This window comes from Archocentrus centrarchus, chromosome 4 (assembly GCF_007364275.1).
Source record: "Archocentrus centrarchus isolate MPI-CPG fArcCen1 chromosome 4, fArcCen1, whole genome shotgun sequence".
In the NCBI taxonomy this organism is placed as follows: Eukaryota; Metazoa; Chordata; class Actinopteri; order Cichliformes; family Cichlidae; genus Archocentrus; species Archocentrus centrarchus.
The window spans coordinates 31,921,392-31,936,368 of record NC_044349.1 but is presented as its reverse complement, the minus strand read 5'-3'; the positions used below and the strand labels follow the sequence as shown (position 1 = coordinate 31,936,368).

At 39.2% G+C, this 14,977-nt stretch overlaps 1 long non-coding RNA gene across 1 annotated transcript; it reads right to left on the bottom strand.

Annotated features, from left to right (window-relative positions):
• Window positions 1-1,150: 1,150 nt before the first annotated feature.
• Window positions 1,151-1,994, bottom strand: LOC115778542 (uncharacterized). The gene is made up of 3 exons (XR_004019845.1): window positions 1,919-1,994; window positions 1,616-1,779; window positions 1,151-1,264 (listed from the first exon to the last, which is right to left on the bottom strand). It is a non-coding gene; the product is annotated as an uncharacterized LOC115778542 (long non-coding RNA).
• Between the last annotated feature and the right edge of the window lie 12,983 nt (window positions 1,995-14,977).

The following is a 14,977-nucleotide window of genomic DNA, read 5'->3' as shown; positions in this document are numbered from 1 at the left end:
GTGCCCCTGGATATCGTAGTGAACTGGTTATTATTTAAACAATGCTCTTACAGAAATATCAGCTTCTCTCAGGAAAAGTTAAGATACTAGTTAAGTAAAATCATGAATTTTAGCCACAGATTCCTAATAAATATCCCGTTTAGCTTCAATTCATCAATATCCAATATCTCCTACACTGTTAAAAAAGTGACTGTAGAATTTACAGTAATCTACTGGCAGCAGGGTTGCCAGCCCGTTACTGTAATTTTTACAGTAACCTTACTGTAATTGAATTAGTTTTACTGTAACTTTTTACAATTTGGCTGTAATTTATTTACAATTTTACTGTAATTCTCTTACAGTTTTACTGTAATTTTTTTTTACAATTTGGCTGTAATTTATTTACAATTTTACTGTAATTCTCTTAGTTTTACTGTAATTTTTTTTACAATTTTACTGGGATTTTATTACAATGTTACTGTGATTTTATCACAATTTTACAGTAATTATATTACATGGTTACTGTTACTTCATTTTTTTCCTGTGATAGAATTCCAGTAAAAGTTATTTCATTTTGCAGTAGTTTAAGAGGCACCCTAAATTGTAATTTCAACAGGAATTGAACTCTGCATACTTTGGCTATTGCTAGCTGTTAAAAGTTAAAATGTCAACTTGCAACTTAATTTACCAAACTCTCAATAAATGTTAGCAATTTTTCTAATTTCAAGCAAATAAAAAAATATATTTTAAAATTACTTTATTTCATTGTCAATTTAAATCCGACAATCTGAAACATAACAAAACATGACATGCTTTGCAAAGGCAACATTTGCTTTTTACATGCAAGTCAAAAAGTATAGAAACCAAAGTGTAAAAATACACTGACATGAATTGACCAAAAAACATTATGAACTGATACATTTTTAAATGCATAACCCTCATGGTAATATTATATTATATACAACAAGTTAAAGTTCCAAAGGGTCAAAATTTCTAAAGAAAAACAAAAAAACCCCAAAAAACTGTCAAACAAAGGCATAACAATGTATGTTTTTCATGTATCAAAACTCTAAATGTCTTTGTCCTTTTCCCCTTTTGAAGGAAGGAATCCAGCACTGTCAAATATTGAATTTACATATTTTTGAACACTTTATAGGAACCCGAACAGTAACATCTTTAACATTTGAGCTAGTTTAAAACTTAGTGAACAGCCAAACCAAACCAACATGAATGAGTGCTGAGTGGGGCTTAGTCCTGAACACCTCCTGAAATCATCAAAGGGTGGCTGGAAGATAAAGAAAGGGAAAATGTTTCATTTAACACATGAAATATACACATTTCACATTAAACTACATTTATGTCAGTTAAAGACAGACAGGAAGAGGAGGACAGATTTGGTGGACAGACACTCTTTCTCTGACCTTACCTCATTGTAGCTGTCCTCCTGTCTGTTAGAAATGGATAGGACAGATACAGAGACACAGAGGCAGAGAAAGAGAAAGAGGGAGAGACAGCCAGAGAGACAGGGAGAGGGAGACAGAGAAAGAGAGGGAGACAGACACGTCCATGGACAGGAGGACAGATAAAGAAAAAAAGCAAAGAGCACATACAGAGAACAGTATATGTGTAATCTTACCATTTTAGAAGTTCCTCTGGTAGTCCATGAACTTGCAGAGGAGAGTGGAGACATGTTTGTTCACTGCTGTCTTTTTCTTTTGCACGAGTCGTCCTGTCATTTTTGATGTTACTCTTCCTTTTGCAGCTTTTGTTCCCCTTTCAGGGTTGAGGCCTGTGAATCACCTAAAACAGATGGGAGACATATAGCTCAGTGTTCAACACTACCCTTGTCTTTACTTTAAGTTACATTTTGCCTTTTTAGATTAGATGCTTGTGAACTACCAAATATGTTTAACAAAGGCATTACTGAATTAGATCTCACCTTTGAAAAACCTCCAGTGTGCATGCTGCCTCCTCTGGATACTCAAGCTTAAAAACGTAGAAGATGGCAAAAAGTGCTGCAAGACCAGCCTGGAACGTAGGTTGAATGCCCTCACAAGCAATTTCACTCTCGATACTTATCATCCACTGATGAAGGGTAATGTTGTCTCCTGAAAAAATAACAATATTAACTGATATTAGAGGGGAGGCAGACACATCCCTGTCTCAGTGACAGAGGGATGTATCTGGGATGTATCACAATGAGTTGTGGACTTGGCGGCAGGTTGTGTGTCCCTTTAAGATCTGCAGCTGTAGCACACCTCTGTAGCACATCACAACATAAGATTACCTAAGAAAAAACGTACAACAGTTGGATTTTATTTTTCATTCTTCCTCATTTGGTTGCTGAAGGACCTCCAGCTGTTTCCCAGTAAAGGTTTTAAGCTGGTTACAGGTAAAAGCGCTGCTGCTTTGGACACTAGAATAACGTCTCCTTTCTCTCCACCTGAGCTCAGGTCTCAGTAACAGCTCCGCCTTTTTATGCTTGCTGCGCAGTGTGCAGACAGACTGCACGTAAAACAGCTGCTGTTGTGTTTTAGTTGAAAAACTGGGGGCTGCATGAGTTTAATGCTGTAATGCTTTTTATTCACAAGCATCCTCCAAATTACGTTTCTACTGCAGCTCTATTTTTAGTTGCTAATCAGGGTTCAAAGCATAAAAACCTTTTGACAAGCCCCTCGGTACTGAAGGGCGGGGGTGTTTGGCACCAAATGATCGCTAGTGCTAATAGCAAACTGTGGTTATAGCAGCCGTCCTGGTGGCTGCAGCTGAAGTAAAGACGGACATTCTCTACACAGCACGCACGCGTGCACACACACAGCACAGAGCAGTAGGGACGTGGAAAAACTTGTCAGCGATGATCTACTCGTGTAAAGGGTCGTTTTTTCCAAATGATGGAAATCCGCCACAGCGACAGAGTACTTTAATGTCGCTAATGTGGATGAAATGCTCCGCATGGAGACACCTGAGCTGCAGAGTTAAAAACATCGAAGCAACAAATTTGTGTCGAGGACTTTTAATAGAAGAACTATTTGAGTTATTCGTTGCAGCCCTAAAATTTGTATTCAATTTTCAATTTGTGTATCAAAATACATGAAGGTTGTTATCTACCTTTCATGTTGGGACTTTTTTGTTAAATTAGAAGCCTGAAATTTTCATTTGATCTTCATTTTTCCTCTTACTTCTCCTCCGTTCATGCCAGCTGTCATTTCCATTTCTGTAGCCGCAAAATCAAGAGCAGCACGACCATAGTGAGAACAAATGTGCACATTGTTAATGAAACTGCCCCTGCTCTGTGGTAGATTGTAAATTGCAGTGAAATGATAAAGGTGCAAGCGGCGATAATAGCAGCCTCAGCAAGGAGCAGCGCCCGGCGATCAACCACTAGCTAGAAGACTGTGACAGAAGCGAGAGTAGCTCACCACATAAGATATTTTTTTTGCCCACTAACAGACACAAAACTGCAATAAAAGTGTTAAATCCTAAGAAAGTACTTGAAAATCCTCCTTGGTCCCGCTCTCTAGCCCGCGAACATTCGCCTCCAGCCGGTAAATATCCCACAATGCAACTGTACATTTAAAATTTACAGCACAGCTATGCACGTTAACCTAGCGGTCCGATTAAATTCAATATTCTTTTCAGAGGCATTTCAGTTTGCAGCAAAGAGCTGTATTTTCAAAATACAGCCGCCTTACTGTATTATCATGCTGTAGTTTTTACAGCCATTCGTTACAGTGTATTACAGTACTTCTTTAACGCTGCATCAGGGTTATGGTCAAAGTCAAATAAAACTCTCCTGTCTGAGCAAAATCTGGCTGCCTTTAGTCATCCATGAGAAACCTCAGGATGCAACTTTATTGGGCAACTGGCACATCCAAGAGTAAGCTAGAAATTTACAGTAACATTCACATCATGCAAAGAACTGCAAAACTCTGGGACATACTGTGAGTGAGCAATGTTAGCAATAACAAAAAACATTTGCTGTACTCAACTGTAAACGGCTGAAAGGAAAAACTCAAAGTCCATCTGTGTCTGTGTGAGTTGGACATTGCCCACCTCTCTTTGTTGTGCCTCTGTCTTAACAGTACTATTCTTATGTTTGGTGAATCAGTTAGTTGAAATCAGATTATTGGACTGACCACATCAGCAAGGCAGTCTGTCTAAAGTCGACTCACAAAAAATTCACTGCAGCTTCCTGAGAAGAGGACTGTAAGAAGAGAAGCACAGAGTTGTACATTTAGATGTAGTGAGCTTGCAGTAATTTTTGAAAAAAAAAAATAGATTTGTTCCTCTAATGTGTGTTTCTATGTGTGGCCTGTGACAGATTGAAGACCTGTCCACAGTGAACCTGCCTGTAGCTGCTGGGATAGGCTCTAACCCTGCGCCCACCCCCTGCAGGTGGAATAAGCAGAAGAAAGTGTTTCAGAAATCTGAGGTATTAAGTGCTGGTGTCTTCTTGGATTTTGTGGTATTAATATTAGAGCTAGCAATCTTTCTTAAAGAATCCCTACCATGAGCCATCTTTCCTGAGATTTTTCCCATTTTTACCTGAAGGCCATGACAGCCGTGCTGTGTACATAAATGATGCACGTCATTGCCAGCACAGGTATGTTCTTTTACAATGAAAGTTTTTATTGAGAAGTTAAAGATTCATCCATTTTCTTACCCGCTTAGCCAGTTAGTGGAGCTCTGGAGTGTATCCCAGGTGGTACAGGGAATGAGGCACGTACACCCTGAACAGGTTTCCAATCTGTTGTGGGGTGTTAAAGAATGTATTCATATTTAATTGGAAAATAAAGCAACAATTTTCTATGAATTTGTGATGCATCCTGATTACATTTAGCATTTTTGATTATTTTGATTATGACATGGTGGACCTGCATTTCCATGAGTACATTTTTAAGCTCCTATGTAAGAAAAAAAAGATATTTTTGATTAATTAATTTGGCAAATTAATTGAAAATTGTGCTCATTCAGAATCAGGTGATGATACATCATGCAACATCTCAGTGGCTGTGATTGTGAAATGCTGCTATAACACCAGACTGTCCTCTAATCTCCTCTCTCTTCACTGTGCTGTTGAAGTTAAGATCTGTTTTGATCTATTTGGATCTAAAGTTTTTATCTAAACTTGAGTTCTAATGATTAGTAGTATAACATGTACGTGACTTTTTCCAACTAGCTTTAATCCCAAATGAAGCAGAGCAGCAGACAGATTGAGAGACGGAGGTCTTTTCTCAGAAGAACTGCCTGGCACAAAGGAGATGAGTCCATCTCACCATCTGGACTTGCTGACTGATGCTCCTTTGCACTGCATGGGGGAAATCAGCTGATCAACATTTGTCCAATGCTGTGTAATGAAATATATATTTTATGTTTTCTGTGCACAGACACATTTTTCTCATTTGAGAGAGGCTTTGCAGAAGTTAGACAAAGCAGAGAAAATGTCAGTTCTTGTTTATAAGCACAGCAGATCCTTTAACAGAGTGGCAGCAAGTAAAACATATACATCTTAGAAGAAATAGTTATGAGACGTAGAAGTGAAGCTTCCCATTACAGGGACACAACACGTACAGTAATTTGTCTTGTTTACCGTGATTTTAATGCCTGGTGTTGGTTTCTGAGCAAGAATGAAGAAATGGAAGAAATGCTTTCACTTTTTATTTGATTGGCTGTGCAATGACCATTGTTGCCAGTAGATGTCACCAAAGACTGCTGAATGAAACTGAGTATTGAACCAATTTTTTACACAATGGTTCAAAAAAGGTTCAAAAAGTCTTGTTTTGCCATCACCACCTATGAGGTATCACATTGGCATTAAGACTGACACAATATGATAATCAAATATCAATAATTCATTTAATTGTATATTTATAAATTCTGAAGGAAAATGTGCTATTGAGGCTGTTAATCAGATCACTGCAACTTTTATTATTTCTTTGTATTTTAATTATGCTGGAAAGGAGATGATGACCATAATTGTACAAACATATATCAAAACAATTACACAACTTACAATGCAATGAATTACTGGTCTAGGACAACATGAATAATGAGCCTAATCCTGTGCTATCAGAGGATGTCAATTTTCTTCCTAGTCTTGTCCTCACAATGTTTTTTGTTGCTTTTCTCCTTTTTTTTAATAATTAGAATTATGACCAGGCTTATCTTCACAAAATGTATTAATGTTGACAATCCAGAGCCATATTGTATTCTAAGGTTAGGGTTAGCAACCAGGAGTCTAGGGTTAGACTCTAAATTTGATCCATATTGCTCTTGATGAATTTTACAAATACCTGGGACATTGCATAATAAGCAGAATCAAAATCCGTCAGTCTCCGTCATTCCATTTTATAACCACTTTTCCACCCAGAGTTTTTGTGGTCCTGGTGAAAGCCAACGTGCTCCCTGGAAAGGTTTCAGTACCATCATAGTCATATTCAAAATTTGGTTCAAAAATATAAAATCAAATTAAATTTAAACCAGGCTTCTTTCATGAAAACAAAAAAAAAGATGGCTGTGAACATTTATGTCTGTCTCTTGACTGTATCCTCCACCTGCCCAATCAAACCTTCCTCATGATACATATGAAGGTAACAAGGTCAAAAATTACACAGTAACAGTGAACACAATGTGCAGTCTAAACTCCGCTTTGGTGAATCATATGAATTTGCAGCGAGTACTTCAGGAATATAAAACATCAGCTGCAGACCGCTGGTCTTCTGGCATCAGCGGACCCCCTGCAGCAGACAGCGAACAGCAGGAATCAGATGCACCAATTCTGCTCAAAACAGGTGTCCATGGCAACAGCTTGGCGAGCTCTAAAAAACATCTTCAATTTTCATGACTAACAAAAATATTTAATGATTTGAAACAAATACACTTGCAGAGACCTCTGGTGGCATCTTTGGAAGTTGTTTACATACATACCAAGTGTACTGGAAAAATACACCTTTTAATAAATATGTGAAGTTTGGTAGGTGTAGACCTCACGCTTCTCGAGTTGTTGAGCGTACTCTTCAATGACGCCGTCCTCCCACCTTGACTGTTCATGTAATATATCCTGTCTTTCAACAAGCGTATAATCATGTGATAAGGTTTATTTGTCACATGCACAGTTATATACAGTACAATGCACAATGAAATGTATTTTGTACCTGCATCCAATAATAAGTAGTGTGTGTGTGTATATATAATATATATATTTACATTGTGCATTTTAGGGCTCAGAGTTGAGGAGACGGAGGGCTTATGGATGTAACCGACAGAGTCCACTATAATATAGCTAGCAGTGAACCTCTGTCTCCACTCATTTCACTGGATAAAGGCATTACTGGAATGTTGTTCAAATATATTTTTACTTTCTCTTGCCTATTGCCTCAGGTTCACCATTACAATTTCAGCTTACAAATGACCGATGATGCAGTGATTGTACCTTTAAACATGCCGTGTCCACTGGAAGTTATGGGGCTGATTACCGCTGCCAACTCTTCTCTTTCTGTTCATTCAGTAGTCACATTGATGAGACAGGGGCCTGCATCAGCACCCTGCAGGTTTGAGTTCACTGAGTTCATTTTTTTTGTAAACAACACCCAAAACATGCAGCCCCATGTAAGCCTGCAGTTCCTGTGTCTACATGTCGCAAGGCTGCAATTGAGAGTCTCCCATGCAGATTTGTCATGGCCACAATTTGCTACAGGACAAAGCTGGGTGTCAGTCACTGATTGGAGCCTCAGTCCTCAAACTTCGTAGGTCCCAGAATCACTGTTTGGTAGTTGACTGACTGGCACTTATTTTCCAGCATTAAGCTGCACCCTTTTCTTGTCTTTCTCCTCCACCTTTACTTTTCTTCTGACAGACACCGATAGACACTGTGTGTTGTATCACAAGAGGCTGTGTGCACCCACATATGTGTCTTTTACATGTGCTCCCATGACTTGTTGACACCTAGGCCAGAGCTGTTTATGTGTGAGAACAAAATAGCAATGCTTAATGTGTTGATTCTGAGAATTCATGCTAATTATGCTATATATGGTCAAGCTGATTAGTCTCTGAGGGGGCCTCAATGAGCCTCAAGACAATGGAAAATGGCCTAGTGCCATCAGTATGTAGCTGGCTGCTGAACTCTTTCATCCAGAAAACTGAATTCTTTCACACTTGCTGAGCTTTAAATATGACAGAGTTACAGTGTCATCAGTGCTTGATGAGCATTCTTGAAAAGTCAAAGTTATACCCACACCCTGAAATGATAAGTGACAAGGTTTGTGTGTGTGTGTGTGTGTGTGTGTGTGTGTGTGTGTGTGTGTGTGTGTGTGTGTGTGTGTGTGTGTGTGTCCGTCTGTCCCAGCACCATTGTTTTGCATTTAGTTCTGGCGCCAGTCCAGCTCCAGTCTAGCTGAGTTTTTTGTTTCTTGTGTTTTCTTAATAAATCCACCTTTAAGTTCTATTTTTGTGTGAGTCTGCGTCCAATCCTGCCTGCCACACACAAGCCATGACAGGTTGATACTGTGAAACAAAGATACATTTAAATGTATTAACTATGTCAAAGAAAAACAGTTTGAGCTAAAATGCATGCAAGCACAGTAGCTGATTAAAACCACAGTTCACTGTTCATGCTGCAGCAGATCTAATGTCTGTCTAATTAGCATCACTGAACAGACCGATTGCTGTTGTTTAACAATCCAGATTAGCAGGAAAACAAGAAGTACATGTGAGCCAAGCTGTGACATTATAGACTGTGGTTAACGGCATTCCTTTTACATATTATTCAGACAGCTACTTCCCTGTCAAACTGATATTTTATTCACACGATCAATAGTTTTTCCATCATGGAACAGCGGATGTTTTTCTTTTAGGCTCACTGATGCATAAGCATCAAAACAGCTACTGAATCAAGAATCAAGAAGACTTTATTGTCATATATATGTAAACATATAATAAAATTTGTATTCCAGAACACCCATCCAAGAGAACACCCATCCAAGAGAAATGTTTACTGAGTAAACATTATATTTAGCAACACAGTTGTGTTTTATGTTTTCTCTTCAGTTGCTTTTCCTGACAGTTCTATGCTTCACTGTGAAGTAAGGCCAGGGAAGGTTGTTAACTTAAATTTATAAATGGCACTATTTTCTGTCTGTTGTCCTGTGCATAATAAGCCTTGTGGCTATAGTCTTGGAGTTTAACTTTTACTTATTCATGTTTTTATCAAACACTACTTTGTCACAAATCTTTAGAGATCTGTTACTGCCATCAAATTCAAAATGACCATTTCTTTTTCTTTAAAATGGTGCATTTCTTCCTTAATGAATGAGATTGTAATAGACTTCAACATAGGCCATTCATAACATCCCCCACTGACCATCAATGGTGCTGCTGTGGAGTGGGTGAGCATGAGTCCCACCTTCCATTATCTGCTTGTTCAACGAGGGTACCATTGAGGGTGTACTCACTTGCAGCATCACTGTATGGTACAGAGGCTGCATGAACGTCTGCTGGGAAGACCCTGCAATGCATAATAAATGCAGCCACCAAGATCATTAGTGCCCCTCGCCTTCCCATTTTCAACACCTGCCTCACCACTGGTGACCCCTCCCACCTCTCGCACTTTATCTTCAGCCTCTGCCTTCAGGTAGAAGACACCGGAGCCTACAAGCTCACTCCACCAGACTATTGAACAGCTACTTTCACAGGCTGTCACTAACATGAACTCTGTCCCCCACCCCTGGACCATAGCACACTGACTTACATAAGAACTCTTTCTTAGCTGGTTGCAAATCAGAACTTACTACATTCAAATCTTTTAATGCTGTTGACTGTCTTTGGCACTTTAGGGCAACCACGTGCACTTACTGTCATACCAGCTGCTGTTCATCATTTGAACTACTGTCCAGGTATATCTCACAAGCTGCTCTACTTATTTATTTACATTATTTAAATTTATATCTCCACATACATCTCTGTTACTGGATCTGCACTACTGCCACTATTTTACATAGGCTTGATTTTTATATATTTCCTGGTGTGAGTTTTTAACTTTTCTTAACTCTTGCTTTGTACTAAGGTGAGTGATACACAAAATTTTGATTCTCCTGTTTGTGCTGTACATATAACAAATTGACAAAAAAAAACCCTTTGAATCTTGAATTTTCTTAAACTATTTGCTAACAACCCCCTTTGAGCAGTCACTTGGTGACAGTGGGAAGAAAAATTCCCTTTTATCAGGAAGAAACGTCCAGCAGAACCAGGCTCAGGGAGGGGCAGCCATCTGCTTCGACCAATTGGGGCTTAAGGAAGAAAGAGACAGGACAAGAGACATGCTGTGGAAGAGAGCTAGAGATAAATAAAAACTAATGATTAATAATTCATATATTCTTATAGTTATAATTCAAGGGTATAGTTTTCTTAGCGATGCATGAGGCAGTAAGAACTATGTGTGATATATTTGCCTCCATATTTAATTCACTTATGTCACCTAAAACGCACAGTTTGGGTGAGCTTGGGATCATATACTGTACATAGCTCTGCCAGAACCTCCAGCTTGTTCACCATTTCTGATGCCAATATACCACAGTCAAGGTGTTTTAATCAGAGAGAATAGCAGAACCCTGATTTTCAGTCAAGTGTTAAGTGACTCTTTCATGCTTTCACTTTTTATTTGATAAAAGTACCAGTTTTATTTGTCTCGGCTGGCCTTGGAATGCCTCAAAGTTCCCTGGATAAGCTGGAAGACGTGGCTGGGGAGGAAAGTCTCGGTTTCTCTGCTTAAGATGCTGCCCTTGTGACCTAGAAAAGCAGATGAAACTAGATCAATGTTTACAGGGTAAATACTTAACATTTACAGGCCTGTAAAATTAAGAGTTACCAAACATGCCATGCATGTTACACATTCCTCTCCACACGTCACTATGAATTTGCATTTGGCTAGTCTTAAAGGGGAGAGAAGGCATGTTAACTATGAAAGGTCTTTGTGAATACTTAGGAAGTAGAAGCATCACAGGTCCTGGGTGTTTTCAGGCATGCAATAAGTCATTACATGCTTACATGCAACAGTAAGGACCCACCTTTCGAAAACTGCACTTCACAAATCTAGGTTTGCCCAGCTAAGAAAAAATAATGACAGCAGGAGAGGAACAAACCTGCATTTACTGAAGTACTCATACATTTACAGCTACCCTATCTACATCTACTTCTACTGTATGTTTCTCTTAAGCCTTAAGTGGTCGAGTTGACACAAAAGCTGAAAACCTCTTCACTACCACATCTATAGGAGTCATTGCAGTTGTTCTCACTTGTATAACAAAGTATCAAAGACTAAAACCTGGCCACACTAGTTATCACAATATAAATGTGATTTATAGAATACTTATATAATACTGACAGCAATGCAGAACCAGCAAAAACAGCGTGACACTTCACAGTTCACAATCAAACACAAAAATAAGGCAACGTGTACTGTGCAGAGTCAGGGAGTGAGAGAGTGATGTCCAGTTACCATTGGTCCACTAAGAGGACAGGGAGAAGTATGTAAAGTCCGTTCACAATATTTCCAATGCAATGTGATGTCATGATCCTATTCCGTTCGTCCGTTGTTGCCTTATGAAAGAAAGAAAGAGCTTTATTTGTCACATACATATACATGCAGTGAGATTCAGTCTCTGTATTTAACCCATCACACATAGAGCACACATGGAGCGGGGGGCAGCCAGAGGGCCTCCAGGGAGCAGCTTGGTGGGGTAAGGGCCTTGCTCATACAGGGAACCACAGAGATGCCAGCCCAAGGATTTGAACCAGAGCCCTCTTAGTGATGAACCCTCTTCTTCTCCCCTAGGCCACCACTCTCACTCTGTTTCTTTGTGTTGTGTTATTATGAATTAGAATTTTTAGTTTGTCCTGGTTTTCTGTCTGTGTATGTTTTCATTCCCATGTCCTCCTGTTCTTTCAGTGTACCTGTGTCTATTTTGTCCTTGTGTCTTGTCCCTTTTTTTGTGCTTAGTTTCCCTTCCCGTTGCTTCATTGTGTTTGGTGTTGTCGAATGAAGTGGGTTGAGGTTGAGATTTTGGTTATTCGATGGCCTGTGCCTGATACTATGTGGACATTCATGATTCCAATTTATTAGGTTGTTAAAAGTTGATTTATGAAATGTAACAAATAATCTGTATGATTTCTACTTAAAGTTGATAAGTATGTATGTAACACAGAAGTGATTCAAGCACAGCATGTTAAGTTGTGAAATCTTGGAGATCACTGAGCAGGGTAAAATGAGGAACTGAAACCTGTTGCCTAGGAATCAGAAGGAACAGAGGGGAAAAACAAGTTAAAAATAATCTTAACTGGAAAGTACCAAACAAGCCATGTATTACGAGAAATGAAGTAATGGCTAAGTTCAATACCATAATTGGACATAGGCAGTGCAGTGATAAATTGTCATAGTGATGTTTTAGAACTAGGATGTGTCTTAAAAAGTAAACTATAAAAGGTGATGCACAGAAGCATCGTGTGAGAATCTACGGAGCCCTTCCTAGCACCAAGACAAGTCTGCACTTTGGTCCCAGCCAATCCAGATGTGGACATTTAATTGACCTCAAATTGTCTTTGTGAGATCTCTCCCTGCATTATCAGATGAAGATTGGAAGTACCTAAGCTGTTGGATTTCTAAAAGGACATCCGAAGAACAGTAAGGATTATAAAATAAGGACAGTCAACTGAAGGAGGATAACATCTCTCTTTTTCTCCCAACTTCACTGAAGCAGCAACGGACTAGACTTTGGGTGTGGTCGCTTCTGGCCAGGCACCAACTTGGAGTCTTTTTTTCCAAAAAGGATTTTAAACGATTGGACAATTTCAAGCCCCTTCTTCATCAACCCAGCTCATAAGTATTTACTCTGTTTAAGAAGTGATTGATTGATAATGATTTTGAGATCTGATATTTAGGAGTAATTACTGCTTGTTGAGAATTGATTTAGGATTGATTCAGAGCTAAATGCAACTTGCTTGAGCTGAAAACCTGCATAATAAAATTTGACTCTAAAAAGTCAGTGAAATTCGTTGAGAATTTATTCCCTTTTTAACGGTACACTTAATGTCCATGAACAGTAAAAGCTAGGCAAGTCAAGCTATAACATCTGGTTCTATTTGGACACACTAGTCGTATGTAATCCACTTCAACTTTATTTATGTCCCTTGGGCTCACTGCCGAGCCGATAAAAGATTCTGGTCGGTTACAAGTGCACTGATCAAGGGGGCTGGCTGCTACAACTATCTGGGCTGTGTTTTGGGGTCGGCTGTGTGAGCCTTCCTGACCGACGGCATCAGAATACAGAGGTAGAGGGGCAGAGGATAGGATTATTAGCAGTTAGAGCCAGACGAGCAGCCCCGCCACAGCTTAAGTAGTATCACTGAGTTACAGAAGTGATCAGGACCCTATGAAACGGAGTAGCTGTCACAGAGGTAAAATACCTGTGGGATCTAACAGTGTTTAGGTTCCCTCTGTGTGCCAGTCTCTCTATGTGTCAAGTCTGCATGTACCATGTTTAGCTACCTCCTGTTCTATTGGGACGTTCTTGTGTTCCCTGTACTTAGTGTTTGGTTTTGCTCTTGTCTCTGAAATTATGTTCAGCTGCGATCCAACATGTCCCACCCTCATTAGCCCTTGTGTATTTATTGTCTGCTTTTGTCTTTGTCGTTTGTCACGTTGTCATCAATGATATGTGCTTAGTATTTCGAGTATCTCGAGGCAGGTAAGTGGAGAACTGGTACTGACCCTGGAGGTGAGTGGTTCGAGCAGGTACGCAGGTAACAGAGAATGCAGTGAAGGCACTGGAAACAGAAGCATGAGAGACTGTAAATATTAACTTATTTGTGTCTGTGACATGTGTGCCCATGAGTTATTTTGTTGGTGGCCAAACTGCCTGTATGTGGGCCGCAATAATTCTCAGTTCAGTGGAAAATGACCAGGTGCTGTCAGTATGTATTTGGCTACTGAACTTTCATCCAGAAAAAGCAAAAGACATCACATTAAAACACTATTAAACAAGGTAAGAAATAAGAAATATAAAAAGCTACATAGGGAATGTGTGTGTAGTTGATAAAGAGCATCAAGTCAAGTCAAGTCAAGTCAAGTTTATTTATAAAGCACATTTAAAACAACGACGTTGACCAAAGTGCTGTACAAGATCTGTAACCCCAAGGACTATACTAAATAAAAATAAAAATATATAAATAAATAAATAAAATAATAAAATAAAAATAAATAAATAAAAACATTAAGAACAATAAATAACATAAGAAAATTAAAAATTAAAACGTTTAAAACAAGTACCATAAAATACCATAAAACAATCATCTAAAAGGAGGTAGCACTGCAGCCAAATGCCAAGAAAAAGAAATGTGTTTTTAATAGAGATTTAAATGTGTGTATCGTCTGAGCTGTGCGGATATGGAGAGGTAGATCGTTCCATAGCTTTGGTGCTGCTGCTGCAAAAGCTCGATCACCTCTTTGTTTTAGTCTAGTTTTAGGCCTCTGTAAGAGCAGCTGGTTCGATGACCTCACGAGCTCTTACAGGGGTGTGACAGTGAAGCAGCTCAGACAGATACAAAGGTGCCAGTCCGTTTAAGGCTTTAAAAGTAAGCAATAAAATCTTAAAATCGATTCTAAAACGGACAGGGAGCCAGTGAAGGGATGACAGGACTGGGGTAATGTGTTCATGCTTTTTTAAACCGGTTAAAAGACGAGCTGCCGCATTCTGGACTACCTGCAGGCGGCGCACAGATGATTGATCTATGCCAAAGTACAGAGAATTACAGTAGTCCAGGCGGGAAGTAATAAAAGCATGAATAACTTTTTCCAGGTCCTGCTGTGGGAGATAAGGTTTTACCTTGGCAATGACTCTGAGTTGGTAAAAACTGATTTTGGTAACAGCACTTACTTGCTTCTCCATTTTAAAACTACTATCTAAAATGACACCCAGATTTTTCACAGCATCACGACAGTGAGGAGCCA